Source organism: Lycium ferocissimum, chromosome 5, assembly GCF_029784015.1.
Source record: "Lycium ferocissimum isolate CSIRO_LF1 chromosome 5, AGI_CSIRO_Lferr_CH_V1, whole genome shotgun sequence".
Taxonomy (NCBI): Eukaryota; Viridiplantae; Streptophyta; class Magnoliopsida; order Solanales; family Solanaceae; genus Lycium; species Lycium ferocissimum.
Window position 1 is genome coordinate 8333690 of NC_081346.1, and position 5689 is coordinate 8339378.

Here is a 5689-nt window from a genome sequence, read left to right on the forward strand (position 1 = left end):
AAGTTTGAACACCCTTAATGGAAATCCTAGGTATGCCACACGTGTATCTCAACTTTAAATCATTTAGTTGGCTTAATTAATTTAGATATATATAAGCTTTTGATTTTGAGATTTGTCACCACAATAGTAGTTTTAAAATATATATTGATGACACCAAAAAAAAAAAAAGTTGGGGCCGGGGAGGCGCGGGGGGGGGGGGGGCGCTGTGTTCATTGCTTCATCTCAAAGGTGAAATCAGGCAAGAATATAAAACCACCGTCGAATTAATATTAAAATTCTGTAGGGACAGGAAATGATGGTCGAGTTAAGATTTGTAAACGTCAAATTGGATTATGAATTGCGTTCAATCCATTTTGAATTTGTGAGTCATAATTCGATTTAACCCGCTCAAAACTACTCCTAAAGCAACTTCTTGCTACATATAATGAGCAGTATTTCTTTCTCTATTTTTTGTCTAGTTCTATTTTTCATTAGAGAATTGAAAAATATATTAAGTATATTGAGCTACCTTCTAATATTTGATCGCGAGCCAACTTGAAACGTTGATATCTTTTTAACCTGTTAACCTCAAATTTTAAATTGGTCTATTTTTAACCTATTTAGCTCAAAATTTGACCACTCAATCTTGAGTCAAACTAATTTTGGGCACTCATCTAATAGGTCAAACCCTAGGCATGTGATATAAACTTAGGCTACTTTGACCTGGTTAGTTTTTTTTTTTTTTTTTTTTCCCTAGAAGAACCTTCCATTAAAAGCACTAACCGGGAAGTATGCACTACACAAGGAACCCACGTTGAAAACAATAATCATGCCTAAACTTTCAACAAATGAAAAATATGTAGAAAATGGTATATACGTGATACTTTTATTTTGATGTCTTGTTTTAGTATGTATTTTTTCTTATATGTTAGTTTGAATTTTTTCATATTGTATGTCTTATATATTTAGTTTTTTATTTTTATAATATAAAGTTTTATTTATTTTATATCAATTAAATTTATGAACCGTGCGAAGTGAGACCTGCTAAAGTTGGGATTTTTGAATATTAATCTTTATAAGTTGATATATGCATATAGACAATTTGGTTCAATTGTGTTCTCAACGTTAGATCAAACTAAACATTATCCATTTTTTTTTTAACTTTAAATCAAATCTAAGAAATATCATTTTGATTTTAGTTTTCGTATGGTTCGACTTTTCGAGTTTTCTTGAATACCCTAGAAGTGACAAAAGAATATGTTTAAATTATAAGTCTAAAAGTCTTTTGTTTAAAGAAATAACGAAAATTGTTTTCCTCAATATTTTAATTGTCATGTTCATCTTTTACTTATTATATACGAATATTAATAAGATTTTTTTTGAATTAATTTTCCCTTGTTTATATTTTTTAATATTTTATTGTATTATATTATATTATATTATATTATTTTCTTAAATAAATTTTGACTCTCTTTATTTGCCTTCTCTTTCAAATCACAAATTTGACACATCAAGTTTCTATGTTCAGTGCCATGTAATTAATTTTTTTTAGTTTAAGAACAATTATTACTATGCGCAATGGGGGAAAAAATAATTTATATTCAAGAAACTATGAATAGTTTGAATTAATTCCGTATTTTAGTAATGATGCTAACCAAGAAAGACACTATTTTGGGAAAGAGCAATAGGATAGGGAAAGGTGTCAGGCTGTCGGCAAAATTAGATTCCTGGTATGAAGTGGGCTTCTGTCCTCCGAATCCAACCATAATAGGGAGGGATCTCTCTCTCACCTATATATATAACTTATGTGACGCCCGGATTTACTCAAGATATAAAAGTAGATATTTTAACTAAAAAAATATAATTTGCGTTAGACAAGTGTACAACAACAACAACAACCACCATATATCCATCAGAAGCCCCACAAATGGGTAGTTATATGAAAGAAAATTTTCATTTCACTCCTTTAATATTTTAACTTCCATTTTGATGAAATTATTTAATTCAAATCAAATTTGGAACCGAAATTGACATTATAACTTATGTATCCTAATTTTCCGGGTTATTTAGTTCTAAATAAATAATCTATACATAGTTAATGAACTTTTAAGACAAATACATAATTTAACTTGTGCGACGGATGGAGTCTACTCTTGCCTCTCTTAACTGTGATTGGGGTTCGAACATGGATATGAAAAAAAAATCTTTGGAGGAAGCGCTCCTCGAATAGGCGCGATGCGATGCGAATTATACGGATTAATTGGGCTCAAATGCGATATCGAGCACCAATCGAAAATCAAAGAACGTGAAAAATGAGGTAGAGAGTTCGAGAAATGAAAAGAAACTTTAAAAACAAAAAACAAAAAAATTGACTTAAATAAATAAGATTAGGACCTAAAAGTAATTAATTAAAAAGTTTTAAAAAAATTTAAAAATTATTGTGAGGACTACAAAAAGTCCCTGCGTTCGATAGGCTAAAAGTAGAGATTTTAAAAATAAAAAACAAAAAAATTGACTTAAATAAATTAGATTAGGACATAAAAGTAATTAATTAAAAAGTTTTTAAAAATTGGGAAATTATTGTGAGGACTACAAAAGTCCTCCAATACTCCTCTATTTCAATTTATATTTTTGGACTTCATTTGAATCTTTTTACATTTAAGAAAGAGGGAAGACTTTTAAAACTTGTGATTCAAAATAAGTCTTGAAAATTTGTATGGCTGTAAATCATTCATAAAGTGAATTTGTTTCCAAATTAGGAAATAGGTCATTCATTTTGACACGGACTAAAAAGAAAATAGGTTCAAACAAATTGAAACAGAGAGTAATAACATACAGTTTGTTAGGGTTTGTGCATGAGATTAGAGGATTCCCTTAATTAAAGACCAAAGATCATAAGCACAAGGATGTCGATTTGGTCGGAGCTTCAGCATGATTTGTTGGTTCTAATATGTAAACGTATAAATCTGATTGAGGACTATCTAACTTATGCGGCTGTCTGCAAATCTTGGCGATGTGCCGCCACCAAGGACAATTTCAACCACGACCTGCCTAGAATTCCTTGGCTGATGTTACCTGAAGAGGAAGAGGATAACACAGATGATCGAAAATTCTTCAGCCTCTCCAATGGCATGGTTTTTAAGAAGAGTATCCCGAAAGTCAGCGGAAAACGATGTGTGGAATCTATGGGATGGCTTATCACAATCGGAAAAGATGAGGATGAAATTAGTCTGTTACATCCCTTCTCCGATGTTCAGATTGAACTGCCCCATCAAAATACCACCAAAGAATATGACCTCCACCAGACCGGCCATCTATGGACTTTTATTCACAAGGCAGTTTTATCAGCCAGTCCTTCTCATACATCGGACTACATTCTCACGGTCATTGAGGGTGATCAGAAATTCATCAGTTTTTGGAGGCCAGGAGACTTGAGATGGACCAGGATTTACTACGATAGAGACTTTCCCCATACACATCGTGATGTGGTGTATTATACACGAAAAATTTATGCAGTTAACTGGTGAGGCTGCGTGTTTGTCTATGATGTTACTGGTTCTGGTCCCACTCAAATAGTAGCTATGTTACCAGCCCATCACAAGGGAGACGAGTGCTATATCTTAGAATCAATGGGATCGTTATTTGTAGTTGTGCGATATGGTGTAAAACTTAGGCCCATCAGAGAAGATAGCGACATGATTCCGCTAACACCAGAGGAGGGCAACATTGAAACCTATGGGACAAGAAGTTTTGGAGTTTTCGAGGTCGATTTAGCTGCTGGAAAATTGACTGAAACTGTCACGACCCAAATCTGACACTCAGGCCGTGACCGGGCACCTGACGAGCTTCTACCCATAAGGCGAACCCTCTAAGCTAATCATGCGAAAATTAACGAATAAAATGAATAATACGCAAAGTCTCAAATATAAAGAAAAGCGCTAAATATAAATACCGAGTCGGCCCATAAACCCCATAAAATGTCTAAGTCATGGAACTACTAGTCCGAATATAAAGGTACGAGACGTAGTCGAATACTACTAAGTCAACTAAAGAAGAAGAGGGCAGCCATGATCTAATGGGGCTCACCTCGACCGAACTAGACCGAACGAAGCCGAACGAATCAAGTATCCGTTACCCGGTCACCGTTAACCACACTCGCACACATACAACATCAACAAGCGTGAGTCTAAAAGACCAAAAGATCATCGACACTCTCGCCTTACCCCCGGGGCAAGTCTTTGAAATTCCCGCATAACGCATAAAAGCAATTACACAAGACAAGTATATTAAATATATACAAACACCGAAGCCAAAGTCGAAATCATGAAGCAAGTAAACACGCAAGACATGAAATACTCTAAATCTAAATCTATGTCACGGACATAGTACGTATTTATCTATGTCTACCCCGTTTTCTCCGAGGGCATTATTTACCCCCATCTTACCCGACAGCAATAGATGCACTACACCGAATCAATCTATGCTCACGGGGACATAGTATGTATTCGTCTATGTCTTACCCCGTCTTCCGAGGGCATTATTTACCCCCATCTACCCTAGTCACTTAAAATTCTAGCATCTATCTCTCAATGAACATTAATGGGACCTATGGAAGTGTGCCCCTCTAAGATATGATAAGTGTAACACACATCCAATCAATACCACTTCTAAACTTTACATTTATATAAATAGTATCCACGTGCAAATTACGCTAAAGGACTCATACGGTCATTACTTTAGAAACTTGAAAATTATCCAATTTAGATCATGCTTGCCCACTCACACGAACTAAATGGTTTAAATGCATACATACAACACAATTATATGCTTTTTATGAAAAGCAAGTAAACTAAGAGTTTAAGCCTCACTTGCCTTATAACCGGAATGCAACCTCTCCGAAAGTGCCAAATTTCCTTCAAACAAACTCCAATAGCCTAGGAAAACTAATCCTATAATTTTAGGTTAGAACTAAATTTTAACATTCTATACCTTGATTCCATGATTCTTTTAAAAAATGGAAATTATATCTCAATACCATTAATAAACAATTTTGTAAATATATATACATGTTGTAGTCTCAAAATAAATGTAGTGATTGTAAAGTGGAACTTGCTTGAAACTTTATTTTCCTTCACATTATTTTACATGTCAAGAAAACCAAAAAAAAACATTCAAACATTCTTACATCGTCTTTTGAAGTTTACCATAGTTTAGGTAAATATATAGTTTCTTTATGAAAGGATAACACAGGTATTGCCAAAGACAATTGCATTGAAAATTTAATATTAAAGAATAGAAGGCATAGAAAGAAAGAAAGTAAGAATAAAGAAACCAACAAAAAAAATTGCACTAAACAATGCACTGTGCACGTGATGTGCAGAAAAGCAAACTTTTCTTTGACCCTTTTGAAATCAATTTTGTAGTCAAATTTTACAATTCTTCATTCTTGCAATGTGATCCCCTCTAGATATTAGGTATCACTAGTCCCCAAATAGTCATAACCGTAATATATAAAGAAAGAAAGAATTGAGATAAAAATTTGGCATTGACACAGTGCACGAGAATTGCACAAATTCAGCACTTTGAAAACCCACTTTCAATCTAATGCTATTTGGTCCCTCCAATGATTGCATAATAATTGCTTCCTATATTAAAATAATATTTAATGTTATTTCCCCCTAAGTCAATTCAAGCACCAGTATACACCTAT

General features: G+C 33.6%; 1 pseudogene; it reads left to right on the top strand.

The window, feature by feature from the left end:
• Positions 1–2885: 2885 nt before the first annotated feature.
• Positions 2886–3794, top strand: LOC132057528 (putative F-box protein At5g55150; annotated as a pseudogene).
• Positions 3795–5689: the final 1895 nt, after the last annotated feature.